We start from the raw sequence: 15,287 nt of genomic DNA on the forward strand, positions 1-15,287 counted from the left end.
TCTGCCCCACCAGAAGGGGTAGAGGGAATGGCAAGGGGAAATTATTCCATTAAATTATTAATACTTCATGCTGCCACACTTACTAAAGCGTTTTCAGTTACTTGTCCTATTTTCTTTAAGGTAATGAAGAGTGTGTGTAAAAATGTTTATTTTCCTGCCCGAAATAATTACAGGAATCCCTTCCCAACCACAGGGTATTGTGTTCTTGAAAAGTTCTAGGACTGGCAAAACGGTTGGCAATATTTTTTCATAGAAAATAATAGGTTGAACAGGGGAAAAAAATGAAATGGCTAAATATATAATATTTAAGTAAAACAAAATAAATGTTCTGGAAGGTATCTTATTCAAAACAAATCATACGTATAGTTGAAAACCCACTTTGATAGGAAATCGTCCATGAGCACCTCTTCCAATTGTTCTAGAACCACTGTTTCTGTCTTGTGATCTGTTGGAGCAGATCTGCTTATAAACCTGACAATCCAGTCAAAAAGACTGAGAACCATCACCTACTGGCTTGAAATTTAATGTCTTGCACTATATTCTTCCTATATATAAACCCAAAGTTCTTGCCCTATAATGAGTCTCATAAAAGGCAATTAAAATAAGAAATAGTAAAAACATATAAATGTATAAATTGTTCCAAAATACTTGAGGTGTGAGAGTTTTCAAATTTCTTTATTTCTAAATAAAATAATTCCTGACTCTGAACCTCCTCTCACCAAGGATGACAAGAATTTCTACATCAGTTATTGGTGCTTCCCTGTCCCCTTCTACGAAATGCGTATATACGTTTTTACAAGTTAGCAAAGTGATTAAGATGTTCCATTTTTACAGACCGGTCTTCCATATATTTGTTGAAATGATGCAATTTAAATGACCTTTCTCTCTGCATGACTCCCATAGACCTACACACAGGTCTGAGAGAGGAAAGAGCAATTTGGGGCTTAGTATTCTTTTGGTGTAGAAGGATCATCTGAAACATCTGTTAAAACATTAGTTACTAGCCTCCACTCTGTAGATGGAGCCCTGGTGATGCAGTGTTAAGAGCTACGACAAACTATGGCTGCTAACCAAAAGGTCCGCAGTTTGAATCCATCAGCCGCTCCTTTGAAACACTATGAGGCAGTTCTACTCTGTCCTATAGGGTTGCTATGAGCTGGAATCAACTTGACAGCAATGGGTTTGATTGTTTTTTGTTGTTGTGGTTTTGTTTTTTTCTGTAGATAATAATTTAATAGGGTTAGGGCATGGCTCAAGAAATTGTATCTTGCATATTTACAAAGTTTAATAAGTGATTTACCCAAGTTTTGGGTAAAGGACTGAACTAAGCCTTGCATATGTAAACTGTCTCAGATTTAAAAAATTTATTATAAAAATTTAAATCACTATAAATAGACCCTAGAGATCCAAAAACTGAGGTTGGCAAAAGATTTCTATAATTTTGTTAAACATAGTTCTTATAAGACCCTTAATAGAATAGAGGAATGCTTACATGTATTTCATCCTAAAATTTCTGGGACATAAAATTTAATTCTGAATTTCTAAAGTCAGAAATGTAAGTCTGACCACACATCTGTGGATTTTCTCTCAACTTCTTCCTTTCTGGTCTCCATATCTAAGTTTGCTTTTATGTATCCATCTTCAACTTGCCCAAGCTCACCATGCCCATGACTTCAATTATTTTCTCTTGCTTGCAGTTTTCAAATTCACTGTCAAGCCCTGGGCTGTCTCCCAATTTCTACTGCCTGATCGGCCATAGATTTGGGAGTGAGTAAGCTCACTCCGAAGAGCCCTGGTAGCACAGTGGTTAAGTGCTCAGGTGCTAACCGAAAGGTGAGTGGTTCAAATCCACCAAGACTTACAGCCTTGGAAACCCCGTGGGGCAGTTCTACTCTGTCCTATAGGGTCACTATGAGTCAGAATCACCTCAACGGCAGTGGGTTTGGTTTTTGGTAAGCTCACTCTCAGAAACATTGTTCTATCAGCCATCTCCTCTGTCTCCGGAATCTGCCATCTCTCTGGGTCTACGTGTTCTTTCACCATAGACAGGGCCGGATTACGCGATAACCAAAGCACACACTGGCTTACTTACTTATACGTATTTACTAAACTGTAGTGAACAATTTCACCTGGTTTTTCATATCTTCGATGTAGTGAAACCCATGTGAAGTCGTTCACTGTAGATTAGTAAGTAAACACAAGTAATGCAGTGCATACCTTGTTTTATGTAAACCAGTGTGTACCGTGTTTACTGGTTAATCCGCCCCTGCCCATAGGCTATAATCCTGGTCAAGTCCCTCTCATTTTTGAAAACAAAAACATTCAAACTTGTGTCCCTTTGAGTGGCCCATCAGGCCCATTTTCAAATGCCGAGCACAGGCGCCTGCATGCACACACACACACAGAGGCCTGGCCTTAGCTCTAATCAATGCACAGGATGGAGTGTCCACCTTACGCTATGTCCTGGTTAGAAGACCCTGTAACCAGGGAAACAGACCTAGTTTTTAACCCAGAGAAAAGAACAAATCCTTCAGCCAAAGATTAAAAACGAAACAAGGCTATATGGATTACCTAGCCCCTTTGTTACTTAGATAACAAATATAATCCCAAACCCTGTTATTTCCCTTGCAAACGCACACACACACCACTCATGGCAGCAGCCTCTCGCTGACTTTCCATGATGTCTGAAGTGCTCTCAGTCCCTGGCCAGGCCCGTTCATTCTGCCTGCTGCCAATTGCAGGAGCAGTTGAATCACTTGCTATAATTAGCCAATGTCCAAGTGGCCTGAGGTGGCTTGAAGGCTCACGTCTTTTGAGTACCAGAAATTATAGAACGTACCCCCAAAAACCCTACTGGAGTTTCTGGAGTTGGACTTTAGATTCAGAAGTTGTCCCTCACCGGACAAAATCCCTGGCTGCGCTTAGCTGAGCTTCCCATAGCCGTAGGGTGGTGACCGCAGGAGTGCATAGCAAGGTCCAGATCAAGCTTCAAAGGAGACCCTATCTTCAGCTGCCGCACACAAAACAGGCATCCTCTGGGAAGAAAGTAATAAATCTCGTATTAAAGTGGCACATGGTAGGGACTGTTCCTTTATTTTCAGCAAAATCGTAATAGGGAAATAGGGAAGTAGACCAAATTTTAAAACTAGAATCCAAAAAATAGAAAAGTCCTGGGCTTTTGAATAGAAACCCTCTACAGCCTGCCTGGCACCCAACTGAAACACCTTTCTAACACTCTCCTCCCTTTGACTACGAAACTCTACCAAAAAAAAAAAAAAAAAGTTCTGAAACTCTTGCTCCATTCTCTCTGACCACAACGATATTTCCACAGCAACATGGAGCCTGTACTGCTAAGGTCATTGATTAAAACAAAAAAGCAAGCAAACAAAACAAAACAGAAAAGTATTATTCCATCTATTAAATCAGTGTCTTTAAGAAATTATATATTATACTGGCAGTTTCATATATTGTTAATTGTGCTCTAAATGTCTATAACCAGTTTAGAAAGTAATTTGGCTATGTGTGTCAAGAACTATAAAAAATGTTATAACTCTTCAACTTAGTAATAATGCTTAAATAATAGAATCCAAGACAGATAAAAAAATAATAATTACGTATACATATTAATATATTCATTTGTAGCTTAAGCATGATAACATGTTTAAGCAAGTTACAGTATGAATACTTATAGACTTCTCCTACCATTAAAAGTAAGGTTGTAAAAATGTAGTAAATGCAAAAACACATTTGATAAACTACTGAATACAGAGAATACAACTCCAACTATGTAAAACTCTGCACAAGGCAAAAGCCTGTAAGGATGGATAGCAAGATGTAAACAATGGTGTATTAAGGTAGTGGCACTGTGGTCTTTCAATATTTTGTAACATTTTTACATTATTTTTGTAATAAAAACATCTGGTATTTTAAAATCGTTAGCATCATATGGCCACATAAAATCATTACTAAAACCACTTTATAATGATTATGAATACATATCCTGTAATGCACAATAATTTTATTTTCTTTTTAATACACATGGATTATTTTTCTCATTTAGAATTAATCTGAGATAGTTCCAAATGCTCTACAAACCTAATGCATTTACTCTGTTTAGTCTTCTACACTAGCCATTTTATAGTCGATTGCCCAAATTGAAGGCTCAAGTGCGTGCAAATACAGTGGGTTTTTAAGCTTATTCAACTCCTAACCATATACACAGACTGAGACTTGAAGTTCATATTATTTTCTCTTGGATACTGATGAAATAGTTCTGACTATAATTTTCAGCAAAACTAAATGAAATCTTCACAAAGTATAAAGCTGTGATGATTTTATTACTATACAATTGTGAGAATTGGAGCCCTGGTGGCACAATGGTTACGAGCTTGGCCGATAACCAACAAGTCGGCAGTTGGGATCCACCAGCTGCTCTTTGGAAACCCTATGGAGCAGTTCTACTCCATCCTTTGGGGTCGCTATGAGTTGGAATCGACTCAACGGCAGTGGGTTTGGGTTTTTTGGTTAAGCACGAGAAAATATGAAAAATAAGTCTAGCGCAGAGACAAGAGGTTCTGCTCCACCGATTATATTATGAAGAAAGAAATGTGAAAGATGCCAATTGGGTAAGAAGCACTTTTACTTATTTAAAGATAATAAAACAGTTAGCAGAGTCGGATTATCCAGTAAGCAAGTAAGCATGGGCTTACTTGTACTTAATTACTAATCCGTAGTGATCATCTTACCTGTTTTCACCACATGTGCACTACAGATTAGTAAGTAAGCACAAGTAAGCCCATGCTTACCTTGCTTACTGGGTAACCCATTCCTTTCAGGGACTGTAAATTTGAAAAGAGGCTTTGATTCTGAAGGAAGGTGTTGTGGGGTTGGGAGACAGACAGATGGCAACCAAATCTAGAAGCAGAATCTTTGATGTGGTGAAAAAATGTGAAATCGTTCACTACAGATCTAGTAGGCAAGGTAAGCACACCCCTGACCCAATGTGTGCCATGTCTCATTCCTGTTTACAGTTAATGCTAATGACAGATGCATCCTGCATATAGGATCACATAGATACAGATGAACAAAAGTTATATGGGATGGTAATTTAAGGAGACGGAGAAAGAGTTGGAAAAACATGGGAATATGAAGTCCTTTTTTACCATCTGCTCTTTCTTCATCTTCTGCCTGAGCTACAGACAGTAAGTTCTTTACAGATTGTCAGTGAGTTTCAGAGGTCTGCAGCCACTTCTGTCTTTTGTAAATGAGTTGTCACTCTCAGAACAAACAAAAAAAACCCACAGAAAGAAGATGTTTGTGTTCAAATCACGTTGCAGGTGGAGTTACAGCAAGTTCCCATCTGTTTCCTCTTTGCCAGTGGAAAGCTCAGTTGAAACCAGTTTGACCTTCCTGGGCTCCATATATGACAGTGTTCTATCTTTCATTCGCACAGTCATTGGAAACCAGAACACAGTTAAATGAGGACACATGCTTTCCCTCCTCAACATCTTCTGAGCAGCAGTCCAATTGAGTTTTTGTATTCTATTTCAATTGGTATTTTTTATGGTTTTATAATACTTAGTCCCATTCTTATACCTGCAATTTTTGTTGTTGATGATTTCTAGTATTTTTCCAAAGGGTCAGTTTAAATTTGTTATCAAAAGCCTATTACAGTACCATATTTTTACACAAATAATGCGCACCTTCTAGGTTTGCCAACCACACCTTCCCCCCAGAGGTATTTTCATAAGCATGCTATACCAGTTTTGTTTTTCACATGTTGCTGTAAAAAAATTAGCATAGCACATTTAAAAAATACCTATGAGGGGGAGGGCCCAGTTGGCAAAAAAACGTAGAAGGCATGTGTTATTTGCATAAAAATATGGTAAGTCCAGATTGACCAGCACAACATACATAGTTGGAAGGGATTTACCAAGTATGTAGTCAAAACGTCATCATTTTACAGATAACAAATCTGACGTCCAAAGAAATCAAGCAGCTGGCTTATTTTCTATAACTATAGCATTACTGTATCTGTAACCCACGTGTCCTGACCCACAATCCATCATTTTTTCATCTCTGCCACCCAGCACCCTATTCTCACACCACTTTGGTCCCTTTTCTAACTTAGAGCAATGACAGGATTTGAGAGCTAAAATTATTCTCAGACTAATCAATTTGGTATATAAAAATTTTTAATTTCTATGTAGCAAAGAAAATCAAGAGGCAAAAAACAAAAACTGAGAAGAATGATTTTATCTCCTTAATAAAGAGCTCTTCAAGTCAATAAGGAAAAAATCAACAGCCCACTAGAAAAATAGGCAAAAGATGTAATTTTGCAACTTACCATCATACTGGGAATTCCTTTTGCTGCTCTTCCAGGATAAATCCTGTTTTCTGGATCTTCTTTCTTGAGTTATTCATTTGTTTTTAAGGAGCACATGCTCTAACGGGTTCCTACGAAAGAGGGAAAGAGAAAAATATTTTGAAACCTTGAAGGTCTGAAAACATCCTTATTCTGCCATACATTTGATTGATGATTTTTCTATGCATGCATGTCTATGTTTGAAAAAATTATACCATAAATTAAAAAAAGGAATTTTTTATTTCATTAATAAATAGCCACAATTACTTGCTAATGGGATGTGTTCGTATGTTGGACACGGAACAAATTCTCAGACCTTGGAACTAGCATAGACACTGCCACCCTCATTTCTTGTTCCACGTTGATTTTCACATAGTACATTCTTTTTACTGCAGCAACCCCAGAAAACCACCTTTCCACAGATGACTTCATTGAAAGGAACGTAGCATGTTGGGAACGGTGAACTGCCACAATCTTGTAGTTTAGGGGTATCCAGGAGATGTCAATGTTACTGCATTTCTCTCATGAATTTTCCCTACATGTCTGTCAGAAGACTGGGGAAGAGCTGCCTCTTCAAAGTAGACTCCACTTTAATGACATGGATGGAGTCAAGCTTTTGGGACCTTCATTTGCTGATGTGGCACGACTCAAAATGAGAAGAAACAGCTACAAATACCCATCAATAATCGGGATATGGAATGTACGAAGTACGAATCTCAGAAAATTGGAAATCCTCAAAAATGAGATTGAACATAAACATAGATATCCTCGGCATTAGTGAGCTGAAGTGGACTGGTATTGACCATTTTGAATCAGATAATCATATGGTCTACTATGCTGAGAATGACAACTTGAAGAGGAATGGCGTTGCATTCATTGTCGAAAAGAATATTTCAAGATCTATTCTGAAGTACAACACTGTCAGTGATAGGATAATATCCATACTTCTACAAGGAAGACCAGTTAATACAACTATTATTCAAATTTTGTCACCAACCACTAAGGTTACAGATGAAGAAATTGAAGATGTTTACCAACTTCTGTAGTCTGAAATTGATCAAACATACAATCAGAGTGCATTGATAATTATTGGTGATTGGAATGTGAAAGTCGGAAACAAAGAAGAAGGATTGGTAGTTGGAAAATATGGTGTTGGTGATAGAAATGATGCTGGAGATCACATGATAGAATTTGGCAAGATCAACGACTTCTTGCAAATACCTTTTTTCACCAACATAAATGGCAACTAAACACATGGACCTTGCCAGATGGAATACACAAGAATCAAATCGAGTACATCTGTGGAAAGAGACATTGGAAAAGCTCGAGATCATCAGTCAGAGCAAGGCCAAGGGCCAACTGCAGAACAGCCCATCAATTGCTCATATGCAAGTTCAAGTTGAAACTGAAGGAAATTAGAGCATATCCCACCTGAATTTAGAGACCATCTCAGGAATAGATATGATGCATTGAACACTAATGACAGAAGACCAGACGAGTTTTGAAGGACATCATACAAGAAGAAAGCAAAAGGTCATTAAAAAGACAGGAAAGAAAGAAAAGACCAAAACAGATGTCAGAAGATACTCTGAAACTTGCTCTTGAACATTGAGTAGCTAAAGCAAAAGGAAGGATGAAGTAAAAGAACTGAACAGAAGATTTCAAAGGGTGGCTCGAGAAGACAAAGTAAAGTATTATCATGACATGTGCAAAGAGCTGTAGATAGAAAACCAGAAGGGAAGAGCATGCTTAGCATTTCCCAAGCCGAAAGAACTGAAGAAAACATTCAAGTCTCGAGTTGCAATAGTGAAGGATTCTATGGGAAAATATCAAACGACACAGGAAGCATCAAAACAAGATGGAAGGAATACACAGGTCATTATATCAAAAAGAATTGATCAACGTTCAACCATTTCAAGAGGTAGCATGTGATCAGGAACCAATGGTACTGAAGGAAGAAGTCCAAGCTGCTCTGAAGGCACTGGCGAAAAACAAGGCTCCAGGAATTGACAGAATACCAACTGAGATGTTTCAACAAATGGATGCAATGCTGAAAGTGCTCACTTGTCTATGCCAAGAAATTTGGAAAACAGCTACCTGAACAACCAACTGGAAGAGATCCATATTTATGCCTACCCCCAAGAACGGTGATCCAACCAAATGTGGAAATTATTGAACAATATTAATATCACATGCAAGTAAAGTTTTGCTGAAGATCATTAAAAAGCGGCTGCAGCAGTATGACGACAGGAAACTGCCAGAAATTCAGGCCAGATTCAGAAGAGGACATGGAACCAGGGATATCATTGCTGATGTCAGATGGATCCTGGCTGAAAGCAGAGAATACCAGAAAGATGTTTACCTGTGTTTTATTGATTATGCAAAGACATTTGACTGTGTGGATCATAACAAATTATGGATAACATTGCAAAGAATGGGAATTCCAGAACACTTAATTGTTCTCCTGAGAAACCTGTACATAGATCAAGAGGCATTTGTTCAAAGAGAACAAGGGGCTATTGCGTGGATTAAAGTTCAGAAAGGTGTGTGTCAGGGTTGTATCCTTTCACTGTACTTATTCAATCTGCATGCTGGGCAAATAATCCAAGCAGCTGAAGTATGTGAAGAAGAATGTGGTATCAGGATTAGAGGAAGACTCATTAACAACCTGCATTATGCAGATGACACAGCCTTGCTTGCTGAAAGTGAGGAGGACTTGAAGCACTTACTGATGAAGATCAAAGACCACAGTCTTCAGTACAGATTACACCTCGACACAAAGAAAACAAAAATCCTCATAACTGGACCAATAAGCAACATCATGATAAACAGAGAAAAGATTGAAGTTGTCAAGGATTTCATTTTACTTGGATCCACAATCAACACCCATGGAAGCAGCAGTCAGGAAACCAAAAGATGCATTGCATTGGGCAAATCTGCTGCAAAAGACTTCCTTAAAGTCTTGAAAAGCAAAGATGTTTCTTTGAAGACTAAGGTACACCTGACCCAAGCCATGGTGTTTTCAATCACCTCATATGCATGTGAAAGCTGGATAATGAATAACGAAGACCAAAGAAGAATTAATGCCTTCAAATTGTGGTGTTGGCAAAGAATACTGACTATACTATGGACTGCCAAAAGAACGAGCAAATCTGTCTTCGAAGAAGTACAACCAGAATGCTCCTTAGAAGCAAGGATGGTGAGACTACATCTTATATACTTTGGACATGTTGTCAGAAGGGATCAGTCCCTGGAGAAGGACATCATGCTTGGTAAAGTATAGGGACAGTGAAAAAGAGGAAGATGAGATGGATTGACACAGTGGCTCCAGCAATGGGGTCAAGCATGACAGTGATAGTGAGCACGGCGCAGAATCAGGTAGTGATTCATTCTGTGGTACACTGGGTCTCTATGAGTCGGAACCAACTCGACGGCACCTAACAACAACATCTCATGAGTTTAAAAATTCCCATGGCACCCCTATGAGTTTGCTCCAGTGCCCTGAGGTGCCTCTGTACACAGTTTGGGAACAACAGAGCTAACCTTCAGGGAGGAAAAAGATAGATCCTTATTACAGACCTGTAGTAAGAGCATGTGTGTAACATTTTTTCTGTGTATGTGTGTACACACACACACACACATATATTTAAATGTTTTAAGTTATAGAGTAATATACATCAAAATGATGACAATCATCTCTGAGTGTAAAATCTGGGGCAATTCTTACTTTGTTCTTTATGCTTCCTAAATTGTTTTATAATACCTACGAGATTCTATTCCTTTTATAATCAGTGAAATAAGCAAAGTGCCATTCTGAACAAAAGAAATTAAACTGAAAACTAAAATCATAGGGCCAATGAGGTTTAGAACTCACTCAACAAAAGGATTTTCCTGCTGAGAATGGATTTGAACAATTTTATTTATTTTTTTAATTTTTTTTATTATTATACTTTAGATGAAGGTTTGCAGAACAAACTAGGTTCTCATTAAACAATTAGTACACATATTGTTTTGTGACTTTGGTTACCAATCCCAGGACATGTCAACACTCTCCCCTTCTCTACCTTGGGTTCCCCATTACCAGCTTTCCTGTTCCCTCCTGCCTTCTAGTCCTTGCCCCTAGGCTGGTGTGCCCCTTTAGTCTGGTTTTGTTTTATGGGTCTGTCTAATATTTGTCTGAAGGGTAAACCTCAAGAGTGACTTCATTACTGAGCTAAAAGTGTGTCCGGGGGCCATACTCTCGGAGTTTCTCCAGTCTCTGTCAGACCACTAAGTCTGGTCTTTTGTTTTGTTTTGTTTTTTGTGAGTTAGAACTTTGTTCTATGTTTTTCTCCAGCTCTGTCCGGGACCCTCTATTGGGATCATCGTCAGAGCAGTTGGTGGGATTTGAAACATTTTAAATAATCATAGTAGAGACAGATTGTTGTTGTTAGCTGTACTCGAGTTGATTCCAGTCCATAACAACCCTGTGTGTTACAGAGTATACCTGCTCCACAGGGTTTACTTGGTTGTAATCTTAACAAAAGCAGATTTCCAGGCTTTTTCTTCCATGGTATTGCTGGGTAGGTTTGAACCATCAGACTTTAGATTAGCATCTGAGCAAAAACAGTGTGCACCAACTAGGGACCTTAGAGACAGACTGTTGTTGTTTGAGGTGCCGTCGAGTTGATTCCAACTCATAGTGACCCAATGTGACAGAGTAAAACTGGCCCATAAGATGGAAGCAGATCACCAGGGCTTTCTCTCGTGGAACCCCTGGGTGGGTTTGAACTGTCGACCTTTCAGTGAGCAGCCAAGTGATTACCACTCTAGATTTCAACCAAGAGCCAGGTAGAAGAACCTCCCTCAAAATTAAAATGAAGAGTCATAATTTAATAAAGTTATAAGCATAGGGTTGAAATAAACAACCTATGAAAAAAAAATAAGAAAGAAATAGGACCAAAAAAATAGACATAAACCCCCAACACGCACCTCAAAGGTATTGCCACAAAGCTGATGAAAACTTTAAACAGTCCTCCTGGAAATCAGACAACTTAATGAAACTTGATCTCTATAAATACTGGAAGAGAAATGGAAGAGAAAAATAAAATCATCAGAAAAAGGAAATTCACATATTGAAGCAACGAAAAGGAAAATAGGTAAAACAAACTCGGGGTCATGAAGGGCAGGCTTAAGAACACTGAGCCCAGCCAAAAGAGTTGAAAAGGGCTAGAGAGAAAATAAAAGCTGTAGAAGACAAAGAAATCAAATATATATTCACTTAGTTCTGCTGAAAAAAGAGAACAATAGGACACACAGTATTCAAAAATATAATTCAAAAATCATTTTTTAAATAAATATTTGCATCTACCAATTTAAAGGGCACATTATGCTTCCATCAAAATGCATGTGAATTGATCAAACTGGTAAAGTATCTTTCCTGGTAAAGATACTAAACTTCAGAGATAAAGAAAGCTAAAGAAACCTCAGCTAATCTTTGACTTTCCCACAGTCAATGACATAATTTGATACAATGCTGAAAGATAATGGAAAAATGTCAAGTCCTCAGGGAAAAGATCATGCATTCCAGGGATTTTTACACTCAAAGCTTTTTCCAGGCATAAAGAGACGAAAATCAGACACTTTCAAACATGGACGAATTTAGGAAACGCAGAATTTTGTTCTACATTTTTCTCCATGAATTTTTTTTAAGAAACGAACTTCAACTAACCAATAAAAGAAAAGGGGAAGTCATGGCAAAAGTGCTGACAGTGACCAACGAACCCATCTGAATATAGAACTGAGACTGAACAACTGTGGCAATGGTGTCCACAGGTCAACCTGAGGACATCACTGACCATGCCAATGGACAAGGTGCTGTGATCCATCCAAGTCGGAGCACTGATGTGAGAGAGTTAGGGGACGCCCTCTTCCTTCAGGAGGGAGAGTTAATAAATGTTGCGTAAAGCTATAATCCATGTACAGTCTAAATAATATCCTGTGCATATTATTTTAAGATATAAAGACAACCACTAGAAACCTAAGAATATACATCTTTTAGAAAAATTAATAAAAAGGCAAAAAAAGGAAAAAATACAGATGAGATTAAAGAGTAAAACATGGTGTACAGAAAAGCTAAGCTTGAAACAAAGTGACACGCTAACATTCAAAATAAAAGAATCATCAAAGACATAGCTGGCAAATATAAACCAAGAGAAAGCAGGGTCATGATAGTGATATCAGAAGATGTTGAACACAAATCAAAAAGCACAAAATGTAGCAGATATAGGCACTTCAGAACAATCGCTATATTAAACAATAAAGATCTAACAGTCATGAATATTTATGCACCAAACAGTAACAAAATATTCTTAAAACAGAAACACAAATAGATTTGGGTGACTAATTCATCTCTCTCAGCAATAACAGATTAAGTGGAATAAAAAATAATGATGAACCAAATGAGCCAACCAATAGGATTGATACATTAATTTATGTCAAGATTTATGCACTTTTCAAGAGCACATAAAACATTTTAAATATGGACTATATATTAGAACACAAAAAAGCGAATAAATTCCTGAAAGTAAAAATTTATATAGATGACATCTTCTAATACAACCGATGTAGAAATTAATCACAAAGTTGGAAAAATAAAATATGCCGCTACACGTAAATTTTAAATTTTTCTCTAAAACAATTTTTTTGCATAAGAGAAAAACCTCTAAATTGAAATCGCCAATTTCAAGAAAATAACAATAGTTCAAATACCACATGTGAACCACTAAGCATTCAAATAAAACATTTGGAAAAACACAAAATCAACAAAAGGAAACATTTACTAAGAATAAAACCAGAAAATAACTAAATAGAAAAGCTCAGTGCTTGGAAGAAAAAAATAAAATTTATAAACTGCTGTTGTTAGGTGGCATTGAGTTGGTTCCGACTCATTGCAACCCTATGTACAACAGAATGAAACGCTTCGGGTCAGTACATTTTGTCAAGGATCTTCCTCTTTGTTGATGACCCTCTACCTTACCAAGCATGATGTCCTTCTCCAGGGACTGGTCCCTCCTGATAACATGTCCAAAGTACATGAGACAAAGTCTCACCATCCTCACTTCCAAGGAACACTCTGGCTGTACTTCTTCCAAAACAGACTTGTTTGTTCTTCTGACAGTTCATGGTATATTCAATATTCTTTACCAACACCATAATTCAAAGGCATCAATTGTTCTTCAGGCTTCCTTATTCTTTGTCCAGCTTTTGCATGCATATGACTGAAAATAAATAGCTTGGGTCAGGCGCACCTTAGTTCTTAAAGTGACAGCTTTGCTTTTTAACACTTTAAAGAGGTCTCTTGCAGATTTGCCCAACGCAATGTGTCTTTTGATTACTTGAGTGCTGCTTCCATGAGCGTTGATTGTAGACCCAAGTAAAATGAAATCCTTGACAACTTCAATCTTTTCTCCATTTATCACGATGTTGTTTATTGGTCCAGTTGTGAGGATTTTTGTTTCCTTTATACTGAGGTGTAATACCTAATGAAGGCTGTGGTCTTTGATCTTCATCAGTAAGTGCTTCATGTCCTCTTCACTTTCAGCAAGCTGGGTTGTGTCATCTGCATATTGCAGGTTGTTAGTGAATCTTCCTCCAATCCTGATGCCGTGTCCTACCTTATATACTCCAGCTTCTCTGGTAATTTGCTCAGCATAAAGATTGAATAAGTATGGTGAAAGGATACAACCCTTTTTCGATTTAAAACTATGCAGCATCCCCTTGTTCTGTTCCAATGACTGCCTCTTGGCCTATGTAAAGGTTCCACTTTAGCACAGTTAGGTGTTCCAGAATTCCCATTTTTCCCAACGTTAGCCATTCTTCCCAACATTAGCCATAATTTGTTATGATCCACACAGTCGATCACACAAACGCTTCACAGCAACACGCAAGTCAAACAGTACGACAAACTGACAGACAGGTGGTGGCATAGACTATTAGTTTAGTTAATTAAGCAATTTGAAAGGAGGCACAAATGCATAAACAAGAAATCAGAATGGGTGGCAGTGTTTAGAACAGCACATGATCTGTGCAAAGTAAACGTTTGCTGAGTGATTAAAGGAATTAATTGAACAGTCTCAAAAAAGGAGTAGTTTAAATTACCATATTTTTTTAATTATAAGATGCACATGTTCCCACATTTTAACATCTTCAAAGTTGGGACTCACCTTGCTATTGATGGTATTTCATCATCACGATCATGTCTCCATTAATTTGGTTGTTATTTCTAGTGGCATGACTGGATGATTACAGCTCCTCCCCATTTCCCTCAACAACAACCATTTCAGGAAGAAATATGAGTCCTGCTCATTGGCTGAACACCTTCCATTGTCACCTTCTGATAAGATAAAGACGGTGCCAGAATGAAAATTCACAGAATGGATGTCAGGGACTTGGAAAAATATCCCAGAGGCAAAATTAGAGTATTGTTTCAGGAAGTGCTGCATCACCATCTCTCTTTTAGCACATAAAATATTGTTGTGTGGAAAAACACGGCCGTCAGTGGCTTTGTCTCAAAATATAAATCAGAAAAGTCACACATTGTATGTGAAGGTTCATGAAAAATCTCCAGAGCCTAAATTCATTCCACAGTATCCAGTTCATCTGATGGTGTGATTATTGCGAAGTTCATGATGTGGTATTGTGCTTCCTAGGGCAAGAAGTCAAACTAGCTTTTCCATTCTTCCTACTTAATTCTGCAGTCCAGCTCTGAGACTCATTCTGTGGCTAGGACTTCACATCTTCTGAATAGACCCCAGAAAAAGACTGCCAGACTTCAGGGTTCCAAGTCTTGCTAGTTCTTGTGTCTCGTTGGCTGAGCCTTACTCAACTGGTGTGCATCCTACTACTTCTCTGATGTCCTTATACCAAACTGTTTTAAGAATTA

Source organism: Trichechus manatus, unplaced genomic scaffold, assembly GCF_000243295.1.
Source record: "Trichechus manatus latirostris isolate Lorelei unplaced genomic scaffold, TriManLat1.0 scaffold00002, whole genome shotgun sequence".
Lineage (NCBI taxonomy): Eukaryota > Metazoa > Chordata > Mammalia > Sirenia > Trichechidae > Trichechus > Trichechus manatus.